General features: G+C 48.2%; 1 pseudogene; it reads left to right on the top strand.

The window, feature by feature from the left end:
• The first annotated feature begins 2424 nt into the window (after positions 1-2424).
• LOC144266394 (pepsin A-like) lies at positions 2425-12705 on the top strand (annotated as a pseudogene).
• Positions 12706-14585: the final 1880 nt, after the last annotated feature.

The following is a 14585-nucleotide window of genomic DNA, read 5'->3' as shown; positions in this document are numbered from 1 at the left end:
GCCTGTCTCTCAGGAGGCGCTTTAGCAGTGCTGTGTGTGTGTTTCATACCCCAGGCCTATTATAACCAGGTCTAATTTGAGAGGCGTTCGCAGAGCTGTGTGGAGACCCAAGACTGGAAAAGAAGGGGGTGCTATAGGGCAGGATTAATCCCTACTGCTTCAGGGTGCTACGAGGTGCCTGTATTGTCTGTCTGGTGTCAGACGTCTCAAAGAAAACCTCTCTTCTCTAAATCTGAGATCTATTTCACCTCTTTGTTGAAAAATCTGGAGCAGGGAAAGGAAAATACCTGCCCATTTGAGAGACTAACACCAGATGCCAGGGCCTCACTGTGGGGCAACAGGGGACATCGGATAAGCTGGTTTTCAGGACCAGTTCTGCTCAGATAAACTTGTTTGAACTGATAAGATTTTATACACAGAGTAGCAAGGTCAGACCTGCCCAGTTCTAGGCCCCTTTGTTAGGGTTGTCACTGGCCTAAGGCGACTTTACTCCTAGTCACGTGGAAACCTCATCCTTCCCCTGGTGTTTGCTTGTCCCCACAGGGTTAGGAGTGGATAGTGCTAAATGGAAAGTTAAATGCTGTTGTCTAATCTCATGGGATTCTCATTGTGATTTCAAGCACAGCAGCTGCTCCTAGCACGTGGGCACATGGCCTGGTGCCCAAGTCCGTGGATGGCCTCCTGCCAGGAATAGGATGGCTGCAGTGTCAGGGCTAAGCAGTGAGGCCTCCCCACACATCTCAGCCATGGGGACTTGAACCCATGATCTGCTCCCGGTGCAGGTAATCACGCTCCAGTTTGGGGGCCATCCAGGATCTCCTTTTCTCTCCCCCTAAACCCTATGTCATGGTGAACTTACCCTCTACCCAACCAGGGCTGGACATCTCTTCCCTCTTCTCCTCCACTGGTGGCCTCCATAGCCCATCAATGCCTTAGTCCTGTCATTGCCAACCACAACTTACCATTTGCCCTCAGACTTGTTGAGGGCAGTCACATCACATTCATAGAATCATAGAATCATCGAAGATTAGGGTTGGAAGAGACCACAGGAGGTCATCTAGTCCAACCCCCTACTCAAAGCAGGACCAACCCCAACTAAATCATACCAGCCAAGGCTTTGTCAAGCCAGGTCTTAAAAATCTCTATGGATGGAGATTCCGCCACCTCCCTAACGCAGTACTCAAGATGTTGCCTCACCCGTACCGAATAGAGGGGAATAGCACTTTCCTCGATATACTGGCAATGCTCCTACTAATGCAGCCCAATATGCCATTAGCTTTCTTGGCAACAAGGGCACACTGTTGACTAATATCCAACTTCTCATCCACTGTAATCCCCAGGTCCTTTTCTGCGGAACTGCCGGTTAGCCAGTCAGTCCCCAGCCTGTAGCAGTGCATGGGATTCTTCCGTCCTAAGTGCAGGACTCTGCACTTGTCCTTGTTGAACCTCATCAGATTTCTTTTGGCCCAATCCTCCAATTTGTCTAGGTCACTCTGGACCCTATTCCTACGCTCCAGCGTATCTACCTCTCCCCACAGTTTCGTGTAATCTTCAAACTTGCTGAGGGTGCAATCCATCCCATCATCCAAATAATTAATGAAGATGTTGAACAAAACTGACCCCAGGGCACTCCACTTGATACCAGCTGCCAACTAGATTCAGCCATTCATCTACCCACAGCCAAACCGAGTCCTCACACCTGATCCTTTCCTTCCCTGACATGTGTCACTAGGAAATTCACAAAGACCATCAGCATATTTCATCCACAGGGTTGACAAAGATTTTTTCTACTGAACTGAGTGAGCTGGACCAGTGCCATAGGGGTGAACGGCTCCATATCCTCTGAGTCAACCAGTTACTCAGACCGTAGCATGCCATGCATCCTATTTCCCTGTCCACTAACTTCAGCTCCTTGCGCTGACCTGGGCTCAGATTCATACCAATGAGCTAGAGGAGTAAAGCTTCATATCTCAGTTCCCATAGAGACACCAGTTCCCACTACATGGCTGTTTTACAACTGGGGCCCAAACTGGAACCAGTGACCTAGAGGTGAATATCTCTGTCTCCCATTTCAATTCCTCTGTGCCTCTTGTTTGCTCTTTAAAACAACCCAGCATCATTTCTTTTCAAAGCTTAGCCGGGAAACCTCCCCTAACTCTCACCCCTTCCCTCTAGAAGATGCCCCCATTTTCAGGTCACTGCCAAGCGAAGGTGGAGATCTGTGAACTTGGAGTGTTCTCCAGACCTTTCTTTCAAGGACATCTTGGACAATCTTACCAGGAAGGTTTGCATTTCTTATCAGGGTCACTGATGGGATAGGAAAGGCTCTGCACTATGTGCATATAAGGAGCAGCATCCCGGCGTCGCGCTGCATTTAGCACTCACACTTTCCTTTCCCCACCAGTTTGGGTGTACAGGGACATCATGAAGTGGCTTCTGCTCCTCAGTCTGGTGGTGCTTTCTCAGTGCCGGGTGACAAAGTGAGTGCAGGGGGGAACAAGAAACATTGGGATTCTGAGCTCAGCTTTCTACAGAGCAATGTTCCCTTAGCAGCAGCAGAAGCTCCTACATCTTTCTCCTCAATACTTCATTCTTTAATAGGCAGCAGGTGGGAACTACCCCTTGGCTGTATGGCATAGCAGAGGTATGAGGAAGGATGGGCTTATGGTTACAATACTGGAACAGGATTTGGAAAATCTAGGTTCATTTCCAGCTCTACCGCAGACTCCCTGTGTGACCTAGTGACCGAGTCTCTCTGTGCCTCAGTTCTCTGGATAAAAATGAACATATGTCCTTTGTCCATCTTGTCTATTTCATCAGTAAGATCTATAGGACAGGGGACTGCCTTATACAATGTATTAGTAAAGCTCCCAGCATACTAGGCCCTCTCAGTGCTAGTTACACATGAGCCAGGAGTTTCCAAGCGTCCTACGGGAATTATATGCCCAACTCACACTGACTTTTAGTGCACTGGTCACCCAACTCACCTATACCCTCTGCTAATCCCAGCTATAAAAAGGGGTCTCCGTGCAATGTAAGAGCCGGACTGCACGGTATTCCCTGAACACAAGGTTTGTCTATTGTTTATTTTTTATTGAGCAGTCTCTCTCCCCACCCTTGTTGATTAGGGTCTCCCTGAAGAAGGGGAAATCCCTGAGGCAGAACCTTAGGAACATGGCTTGCTGGAGAATTTCCTGAAGAAACACCCTTACAACCTGGCCTCCAAGTATTTCCCCAGCCTGGCCAACGAGGATGCCAGCGAGCCCCTAACAAACTACATGGACATGAGTATGGCAGGAGAGCAGGTCTTGAAGCCTCCCTCTCCTCATCAAAGCTTCCCATTCCTCTGCCAACAGCTGATCTCTCTCTCTTCCAAAAAGTGCCCCAACCCACTCCCCCACCCATGTGCTTCCAAACAAGCACTTCCCTTGCTGCTGCCAAGAACCTTCCCCAGCCCCCATGCTGGGGCATCCAGCCCCCAGCTGCGATTGGATGGGATTGAGAAGAGCACTGGGAATAGAACTCCCAGGTCTGCTGGCTCCCTGCTTCCAATACACTGAGATTGATGGAAACTGGGGATAAACAACTCTGTGAATCAGATGCCAGCAGGTCCTAGGAGCCATGCTGGGCAAAGTGATGGCAGAGAAACAGCAGCTAAGGCTGAGCCTTTAGCAAGGCCACCGTAGCCCAGATCCTCAACTGCTGTAAATCAGCTGGTGGAACTATGCCGGTTTACACCAGCTGAGGATCTAGCCCTTGGATGGCAATGGTTCCCTCTCTTTAGAATCATAGAATATCAAGGTTGGAAGGGACCTCAGGAGGTCATCTAGTCCAACCCCCTGCTCAAAGTAGGACCAATCCCCAATTTTTGCCCCAGACCCCTAAATGGCCCTCTCAAGGATTGAACTCACAATCCTGGGTTTAGCACGCCAATGCACAAACCACTGAGCTATCCCTCCACAAAACAGGCTGTTTGTTACCATGTCAGCTGATTGATGAGCTGCCAGCCCCAACCCAAGCACTAGCCTTTAACCTATCAGTCACCCATCCAGCTACAGACCAAGCCTTGCATTGCTTAGCTGCATGAAATCAGAGGCAATCACCTCCTGCACAGATACATCGTTCTTTGCCTTGCTTTGGCAGATCGAGTACTTTGCAACCATTTCCATCAGCATCCCAGCCAGGATTTCTCTGTCCTCTTCGACACCGGCTCCTCCAACCTCTGGGTGCCCTCTGTGTACTGCTCCAACCCAGCCTGCAGTAAGTTACCTGCTACACCTCTTGCCTTGACACGCCATCTGGGTGGTTTGATTGAAATCAGAGAGATTTAAATCAGCAATGAGGAAACCTTGACTGAAATCACTGATTTTAATCTTGCTTTGCATTTGTACTTTTTAGTTATTTTCCTGCAGGAAGTTGTTTTTTGTTGGTAACCATTAAAACACCTTGATTTGCAACTAATTATAGCTTTTACCCTAAAATTGATACTTCCCTCTTTCTAATCAGGAAGAGAAATAAATCTGTATATATTGAGTGTAACCACTTATTATTTGTACATTTTTTAATTATGAGCAAATGGTGAAGGATGCATTTTTCATTTTGCTAGCTGACTAATCTTGTTACTTGAAGTATGTGTTCACCTTTACATGGTAATTGGAATTTGATTAAAAATGAAAAAAAAAAGCTTTTAAAAATTATTAGTAAAATAAAACGACCTTAAATGTGCTGGATAGCTAAGAAAAAAGTTTATTAAAACAATCTGCATTTAAAATTAACAGTGTATTAAACAAAGGAAGTGTTGTCAATAAGGCCATTGTGGAGAAACTAAATGAATTCTTTGCATCAGTCTTCACAGCTGAGGATGTGAGGGTGATTCCCAGACCTGAGCCATTCTTTTTAGGTGACAGATCTGAGGAACTATCCCAGATTGAGGTATCATTAGAGGAGGTTTTAGAACAAATTGATAAATTAAACAGCAATAAGTCACCAGTACCAGATGGTATTCACCCAAGAGTTCTGAAGGAGTTCAAATGTGAAATGCAGAACTAATAACTGTAGTCTATAACCTATCATTTAAATCAGCTTCTGTACCAGAGGACTGGAGGATAGCTAATGTGACACCAATTTTTAAAAAGGGCTCCAGAGGTGATCCTGGCAATTACAGGCCTATAAGCCTGACTTCAGTACTGGGCAAACTGGTTGAAATGATAATAAAGAACAATATTGTCAGACATAGATGTACATAATTAACTGAGGAAGAGTCAACATGGTATTAGTAAAGGGAAACCATGCCTCACTAATCTACTAGAATTCTTTGAGGGGGTCAACAAGCATGTGGACCAAGGGGATCCAGTGGATATAGTGTACTTAGATTTTCAGAAAGCCTTTGACAAGGTTCCTCAGCAAAGGATCTTACGCAAAGGAAGCTGCCACGGGATAAAAGGGAAGGTACTCTCATGGATTGGTAACTGGTTAAAAGATAGGAAACAAAGGGTAGGTATAAATGGTCAGTTTTCAGAATGGAGAGAGGTAAAAAGTGGTGTCCTGTTCTGGGACCAGTCCTATTCAACATATTCAAAAATGATCTGGAAAAAGGGGTGAACAGTGAGGTGGCAAAATTTGCAGATGATACAAAACTACTAAAGATAGTTAAGACCCAGGCAGACTGTGAAAGGATCTCTTAAAACTGGGTGACTGGGCAACAAAATGGCAGATGAAATTTAATGTTGATAAATGCAAAGTAATGGCACATTGGAAAGCATGATGCCAACTATACATATAAAATGATGGGGTCTAAATTAGCTGTTACCACTCAAGAAAGAGATCTTGGAGTCATTGTGGATAGTTCTCTGAAAACATCCACTCAATGTGCAGTGGCAGTCAAAAAAGTGACCAGAATGCTGGGAATAATTAAGAAAGGGATAGATAATAGGACAGAAAATATCACGTTGCCGCTATATAAATCCATGGTACGCCCACATCTTGAATACTGTGTGCAGATGTGGTTGCCCCATCTCAAAAAAGATATATTGGAATTGCAAAAGGTTCAGAAAAGGGCAACAAAAATGAACAGGGGTATGGAACAGCTTCCGTATGAGGAGAGATTAATAAGAATGGGACTTTTCAGCTTGGAAAAGAGACAGCTATGGGGAGATATGATTGAGGTCTATAAAATCATGACTGGTGTAGAGAAAGGAGATAAGAGAGTGTTGTTTACTACTTCTCATAACACAAGAACTAGGGGTCACCAAATGGAATTAATAGGCAGCAGGTTTAAAACAAATAAAGGGAAGTATTTCTTCACACAATGTGCAGTGAACCTGTGGAACTCCTTGCCAGAGGATGTTGTGAAGACCAAGACCATAACAGGGTTCAAAAAAGAACTAGATAAATTCATGGAGGATAGGTCCATCAATAGCTATAAGTCAGGATGGGCAGGAATGGTGTCTCTAGCCTCTGTTGGCCAGAAGCTGGGAATGAGTGACAGAGGATGGATCATTTGATGATTACCTGTTCTGTTCATTCCCTCTGGGGCACCTGGCACTGGCCACTGTCGGAATACAGGATACTGGGCTAGATGGACCCTTGGTCTGACCCAGTAGGGCCATTCTTATGTTCTTATGTGTAGTCAGTGAATTGAACTGATTGTTTCTGGTCACCATGTCCTTCCAAGATTTTGGATTTCATCCTCTCACACTTACTTTTTAGTGGGAAAGGAAAACAAGCTATCTTGCTTTTATAACTCCCAGTCAATTTCTTAAGTTAGAATGAACTAGTCAGTGAACTGAACGAGCTGTATGAACTGACATGAAGAAAATATTCTCTCTGCACTTGCGGAAGAGGCTACTGCTGTGAAAAGCTGGTTTAGCACTTCAACCAAGTCTAGTTCCAGCTGCTGAGCCAGTGTAATCCACCAGTTCAGTGGTCTATCTTTAAAACTTCAGGAACAAATATGCACTACTTAATAGTAATTTTTTATTTAATTTAACTGATTTTAATACATTTTAGTAAGTTTAGGCTTGCACGTATGTTGTCATAATTTAAACTTTAATTTTAAAGTATTATTTTTTAAAAGAAAAATGTATTTACATTGTTTAAAATCAATTTTTTTTTAAATTAAAAAAATCATCAGTTTCCAGCTACCGTGGAAGCCAGATATGAATAGGTTTCCTTCCATTGTCTGTGGATTATCCAGTTGTACAGTGTCAGAGGAGGGGAATGGTTTCTGGGAAGCGCAGGAGCTAGATTCACAACGGGACCTAGGCGTTGCAATGCTGAGCACTGCTGTGCATAAGCACCCTCCCCCACCAAAGAATTCACAGCCTCACTAGTCTCCCATACAACACATGGGGAGAGTTACAAGAGTCGGTCTGTGACCATTTGACTCTTCTGTACTTGCAGAAGACCACAATCGCTTCAACCCATCAGACTCCTCCACCTACGAGGCCACCAGCGAGGACGTCTCCATCCAGTATGGAACCGGAATCCTGGGCTACGACACCGTCCAGGTAAATCACAAGAAAGGATCAAAGCCCCTGGAGCAGAGAAGGGAAATGATTAGGAATTCGAAGGACAGGATGCATCTGCAAAGCTAAAGCAGGAACTCCACTGGCTGTGAACTGGGAGACAGGAATAGAGAAAGGGAAGAGAAGAGACAACAAAGCCAATCATGGGGGAGAGAGCACAATTCACGGCATGGTAGCCTCTGAGAACTTGCACGCTGTAAAGACTCTCTGGCAGACTTGGCAGCTTCTCCCAGGGTGTAGGGTGTGTCTGATTGTCCCCATCCCTCCTCTAAGGTTGGAGGCATTGTGGACACCAATCAGATCTTTGGCTTGAGCAAGACCAAGCCCAGCTCCTTCCTCTACTACTTCCCCTTTGATGGGATCCTGGGTCTGGCCTTCCCCAGCAGCTCCTCCTCTGGAGCCACCCCCGTCTTTGACAACATGATGAACGAGGGTTTGGTGTCCCAGTACCTCTTCTCCATCTACCTGAGCTCGTAAATCAGGGCTGGAAACAGCCCATCTGCTACAGTGAGATTCAGCACCTCTCACATTCAGTGAGCCCTGCAATGTTTGCATCAGAATTCCCAAAATACAGCAATCTCGGGTGGAACAAGGCAGCCATTCTATGTTGGTGATGTACATTTTGGGAGCAGAAGTGAACACTAGTGCCTCTAATGATTATATTAAAGCATCAGGGCCCTCTCTACACCCACTGACTCCTGGGGGGGAAGTGCCCCACGTCACCCACATGACTCCCTGGCTCATCACCTTCTAGCACCAGACTGCTCAGTACTGACTCAGAGGGAACAGCAGCACCTGCCACCACTGCCTCAAACACCTGGGCCTTTCCTTGGAGGTCTCTCATCCAGTCTTAGGGCAGGCCCAGCCCTGCTTAGCTTTTGAGACCTGGCAAGAGACAGTTATCAAAGTAGGGGTAGAGGTGCCCCGCCCAGACAACTGTCATGTCCTTTCTCCGCTACTAAACACTGATGTGCCCAGCTCTGACTGTATCCCAGCACTGCCCAGCTGTGGCTTTCTCTAATAGGGAAGGGTTCAAAAAGGAACTTGATAAGTTCATGGAGGATAGGTCCATCAATGGCTATGAGCCAGGATGGGCAGGGATGGTGTCCCTAGCCTCTGTTTGCCAGAAGCTGGGAATGGCAACAGTGGATGGATGACTTGTTGATTCAGTTCTGTTCATTCCCCCTGGGGAACCTGGCATAGGCCACTGTCGGAAGACAGGATACTGGGCTAGATGGACCTTTGGTCTGACCCACTATGGCCATTATTATGTTCAGACAGAGCGTTTGCTATTGACTTGCCAGCCAGCCAGCCATTCATGCATCTGCTTCGACTCTCCTCTCTCCCTTCTCTAGGGACGACCAGAACGGGAGCTTTGTGATGTTCGGCGGCATCGACTCATCTACTACTCTGGGAACCTCAACTAGATCCCTCTCTCTGCTGAGACTTACTGGCAAACCACCATGGACAGGTACGTCCTACCCCTTGGTCCTTCCCCTTCATCGGCCACCTTGAGGAGACAGGCAAAAGGAGATGCATGCGGGAGCCTGGGGAAGCTCAAATCAGAGAGTCTAGACAAGACAAGAGACAAGGGAGTCAGAATCACACCTTCCTTGGAGCTATAGGAAAGGGGCTCACCAGTGAGAAGGTTAGATCAGTGGTTCTCCACCTCGTCCACACCAGGAACCCTCATCTGGCCCGCTCTGCTTAGCAATAAAGTACAGGGCAGGGTAGGCACAACCCCTTGACCTCTGATTGTGACCCCCAGGCTAGATCGGTCACAGTCCCAGAAGGTTGTAGGACGATGAGCGATGGGCAATAGCCAAGGAAAGTTGAGGCTGAAACATTACTGGAAACGTTCCCCCGACTCTCTCTCTTGCAGCGTCACCATGAACGGAGAGACCATCGCTTGCTCTGGTGGCTGCCGGGCTGTCATTGACACTGGCACTTCTCTGCTGGCTGGGCCCCCTTCTGGCATCTCCAACATCAACTCCCACATCGGCACCAGCGATGGCACGGTAAGGGCAGAGAGAGGGAGAGATGCTTCTAGAGGTGTCTGCTACACACGGATGTGATGCTCCATCTCCCTCATTGGAGAACCTAGTGCCTGAGATGTGTCTAACCTTTCCTCCATGTGTTGCCTCCCTCCCTGCAGATCAGCTGCAGTGCCATGAGCAGCCTGCCCAACATCGTCTTCACCATCAACGGCATTGAGTTCCCTGTGCCCGCCAGTGCCTACATCATTGATGTGAGTGCCCCGCTGAGAAAGCCGCCTCGGGGCCTCTTAGCGAAGGCTTGTGCCTGAGGCCATTGCACTGAGCATGCTGGCAAAATGCCCCTGCACAGCCAGCATGAGCCTGCAGGAGCGTCACTGAGATGCAGCTCAGAGTCTGTCCCCAGTATGAGAGTGGGGCGGCAGAGAGCTCTTCCCACAAACGGATCCAGCGGCAGGGATGGTCAAGATGAAGGCAGGCCCACAGTGAAAGTGACACACCACAAGAGCAGCGAGGCAGCCTGTAGAGCTGGCCACCGTAGGAGATCACCAGGGCAGGGGACTTACGGGGCTAGATCAAGAGTTTCCCCTAATACGTCACCCAGATGATTTCCTGGCTCAAAACCTTCTAGCACCAGGCTGAACTATCTGCTCAGTCCTGACTCTGAGGAAAGAGCAGCCCCTACTGAGTCACTGACACAACTGCCTCACACACCTGGGCCTTTCCTTGGTGGTCTCCCGTCCACATTTGGCCAGGCCCAAATGTGCTTAGCTTTTGAGATCTAGGAAGAGAAAGCCCAAAGTGATGTCAAAGCAGGGCGTGAGGTGCTCCTCTCATCCAACCAGCCTGTCCTATCTTGGCTACTAGATTCTGATATTCCCAGCTCTGAATCTACCTCAGCACTCCCCAGCTGTCATCCTTCTCTAACAGATGGAGCGATTGCTATTGTCTCATTAGCCAACCATTCATACATTCTCCATGACTCTCCTCTCTCCCTTCTCCAGCAATGACCAGACTGGGAGCTTTGTGATGTTCGGCGGCATCGACTCCTCTCACTACTCTGGGAGCCTCAACTGGATCCCTCTCTCCTCTGAGAGTTACTGGGAAATCACCATGGACAGGTATCGCCCACCTCTTGGCCCTTCCCCTTCAATGTTACCTTGAAAAAAGGAGATGCATGTGGGAGCCGGGGGAAGCTCAACTGAGAGTCTAGACAAGATGAGAGACAAGACAAGGGAGTTGGGATCACACTGTACTTGGAGTTATAGGAAAGGGGCTCACCAGCAAGGCAGTTAGATGAGTGGATCTCCACCTCGCCCATAACAGGACCCAGAGATGACCTGTGTCTGCCACTAGTAGGGGGGCAGTGTAAGGGCAGCACCACCACCCCCGCGTCCCCTTTGACAGCACCCCTCTCTCCCCTGTTTAGCAATAAAGTAAAGGGCAGGGTGATCGCAAACCCTTGACATCAGTTTGTGACCCTCAGGCTAGATCGGTCACAGTCCCAGAAGGTTGTAGGACAAGGAGCAATGGGCAATAGCCAAGGAAGGAGAGACTGAGGCTGAAACATCAGGGGAAACTTTTTGGCATTCAGCAAGAATCACCCTACTGGCCTCTCACTGCTGGCTCGTGGGCTGAGTGGGAATGAGATCAGAAGTGTTTGTGGGAACGTTCCCCCGACTCTCTCTCTTGCAGCGTCACCATGAACGGAGAGACCATCGCTTGCTCTGGTGGCTGCCAGGCTATCATTGACACTGGCACTTCTCTGCTGGCTGGGCCCCCTTCTGGCGTCTCCAACATCAACTCCTACATCGGCACCAGCGATGGCGCGGTAAGGGCAGGGAGAGGGAGAGATGCTTCTAGAGGTGTCTGCTACACACGGATGTGATGCTCCATCTCTCTCATTGGAGAACCTAGTGCCCGAGACATGTCTAACCTTTCCTCCGTGTGTTGCCTCCCTCCCTGCAGATCAGCTGCAGTGCCATGAGCAGCCTGCCCGACATCGTCTTCACCGTCAACGGCATTGAGTTCCCTGTGCCTGCCAGTGCCTACATCATTGAAGTGAGTGTCCCGCTGAGAAAGCCGCCTCGGGGCCTCTTAGCCAGGGCTTGTGCCTTAGGCCATTGCACTGAGCATGCTGGCAAAATGCCCCTGCACAGCCAGCATGAGCCTGCAGGAGCGTCACTGAGATGCAGCTCAGAGTCTGTCCTCAGTATGAGAGTGGGGCGGCAGAGAGCTCTTCCCACAAACGGAGCCAGGGGGAAGGATGGTCAAGATGAAGGCAGGCCCACAGTGAAAGTGACACACTGCAAGAGCAGCGAGGCAGCCTGTAGAGCTGGCCACCGTAGGAGATCACCAGGGCAGGGGACTTACGGGGCTAGGAGGGAATTAAATGAGCAGCTACCCCAGCTGGAAGGCTAGATCAAGAGAGATCGCTGCCTTGCGCTCCAGGGCATGGGCATCTGGGCATGAGGAAGGATGTTCCTTCCCCATGATAAGAGATTGCTCCCCACTGGAGAGGAACAGGCAAGCTGCTTTAACAGCACACAGCAACACCAGCTGGTAGGTGGGACAGGCAGTGGGGAAGCCCAAATCCACTTATAATCACAGCAGGATTTCTGGTGGCAGAATGAAATCGCTCCCTTTGGAATCTGGCCAGGAGTCTGGAGAGAGTGCGCTTTGCCTCCCCAAGGGATGTGTCATGAACAGAAGTTGTCAGGACTTTGCTTTTCTTCCCAGTTGACAGGCTGCATCCCTTAGGCCTTGGCTTAGGCACTAGGGCTGTTCTGAGGCCCAGATCCACAAAGGTAGCTCACTGGGAGTTAGGCATCCAAGAAGCATCAAAAATTGGGGCCCAACTCACCAGTGTCACTCCCTGCAGCCCACAGAGGTCTCCTATGGAAGCCCTATCCAGCCTAATGCTACTTGGTTTGAGAGCTCTGAGAGCCCAGCCCAAGATGGTAACAAGCACCAGCAGGCCCTACAGGATGGTAACTCACTGAAGTTCCAGCCCAATAATTACCATGTCCCCTTTTCCCCTGGTGCAGGAGTCAGGCTCTTGTATGTCCGGCTTTGAAAGCATCTACCTCGAAGGGCGCTGGATCCTCGGAGACGTCTTCATCCGCCAGTACTACGTTGTCTTCGACAGGGCCAACAATCAGGTGGCCCTGGCCTCTATGGCATGAACACAGCACCATCCCTGGGGCACTGCCATGGAACACTGACCCCGGAGAGTCTCTGTTTCTCTAGAGCCCCAACACCGCTTATCGATCAAGTGACATCACCCCACATTCACCCTCTATCTCATAATTTTACCCCCAGTAGAATAAAGGAATATAAGAGCATTCGAGTGAATTGTTTCTCTTTGGTGCGGTTTAGGATTGGACCCATCTTTTATTCATTTTTTGAACATTGGTTTTTAGGGCCACAGCTACCTGCCTATGAGTATTAGCAACAAATTTTAGCAGCTGTTGCATCCACTGGTCTGTAAGGACCCGGGGTTGCAGTTTATTAGTGGTGCCCCACCTACCCACCATTGTTCTGAAAGGCACATGTCTTTGCCAGTTGTTGCCTTGAATGGGATAACTCCATGAGAGACCACAGAGTCCATTATGACCATAAGAATAAATGGTAGTGGCTGATCCCAATCCTTTCCCTGCTGGTTTACTATTTTTTTAAAAGCTGTTTTCAGAGTGCGGTTAGCCCATTCTAACTGGCCTGAACTTGGAGGTGTCCTGCTAGATGCAATTTTTGCTTGATTTGACTTGCTTGACGAGGCCTTTTAGTAATATTCTTGATGAAATGGGGTCCTTGATCCAAATCAGTTTTTTTTGGCATACCCCACCTGGTTATTACCGGCTCAATCAGCACACGGGCTGTTGTTTGGGCTGTGTTGTTATGGGTGAGGATTGGTTTACTCCATTTTATAAGTGGATTAACAGTTATCCAACAACACTGACTACCCCTGGCTTTTGTTGCTAAAGGGCCAATGTAATTAAATAGTAAATGAGCCCAAGGCCCCTCTATTCTCTGCTGTTTTGGAGGCTTTTTGATTATATTAGAATCAACATTATTGGCTGTACAGGACAGACAGTTATTTACAAACTATTTTATATTACTGCTTATATTTGGCACTAGCCAAGTGCTTGCAATTTAGCTAAAGATTTTTTTTACTCTCAAATGCCCCCTCTCATGGGCTAGGAAAATTATTTCCGTTTTTAATGCCATGGGTACCACCCAAACTACTTTTGTTTGCCAGTTGTAGCACAAACGGCTGTCCCACCGGGGACTATGCTAAAACTGGAGCCTGAACTAAGGCCTGCATTAACTGGATCATGGCTTCCTGCTGCAAAGGGCCCCTGTTTCATTTCACCCCCTTCTTTAACAATTTATGCAGCTGGGCTGCCTTTTTTGAAAATCGGTTGATAACATTTTGGGAAAAATTAACCATTCCCAAAAAGGATTTAAGAGCGGTGACATCGGTGGGAGCTGGTAATTTAAGAATCAGCTCTACTTTTTTTTAGTAGGGGAGCACTCTTCCTGTCCAAAAGTCTCTTCAAGATAATTTACTTGTTGGCAGAGCAGGCGGGGCCGGGGTGGGGATTTGGGGAGGGGTCCAATAGGGGTAGGGTGGGGCGGAGTTAGGGCAGGGACTTTGGAGTGGGGGTGGGGCCAGGGGCGGGGGCGCCGTGAGCACGCACTGGTGCAGAAAAAAGCCACTATGGGGGCCATCGGGGTGTCACCTGATTAAGGGGGCAAAAATCAACTACCAGCCTTCAGGTCTTGCTGTCACTTTTAAGGACTGGCCAGAGGGCAGCATTATTGGGACTTGACTGTTCCACTAAAACCCCTTGGCTTAAAAGCCCATCAAATGGGGGTGTTTTTAGGTTGGCTTCTGCCTTTTTTGATAGCTGTGCTGCTTCTGGGGTGGGGGATCGGGATCTGTAACTAGGATTTTTGTCTCAATTTTACCACATTCTATTTTATTTTACTTTTGGCCTGCATCTCCTGGTGGGTTTTTTTGCAATTGCTAGAATTTTTGGAGTTCACGTTGACCACTTTAGCT

Source organism: Eretmochelys imbricata, chromosome 6 (genome assembly GCF_965152235.1).
Source record: "Eretmochelys imbricata isolate rEreImb1 chromosome 6, rEreImb1.hap1, whole genome shotgun sequence".
NCBI classification, from domain to species: Eukaryota; Metazoa; Chordata; order Testudines; family Cheloniidae; genus Eretmochelys; species Eretmochelys imbricata.
This window is presented reverse-complemented; position numbering and strand designations above follow the sequence as displayed.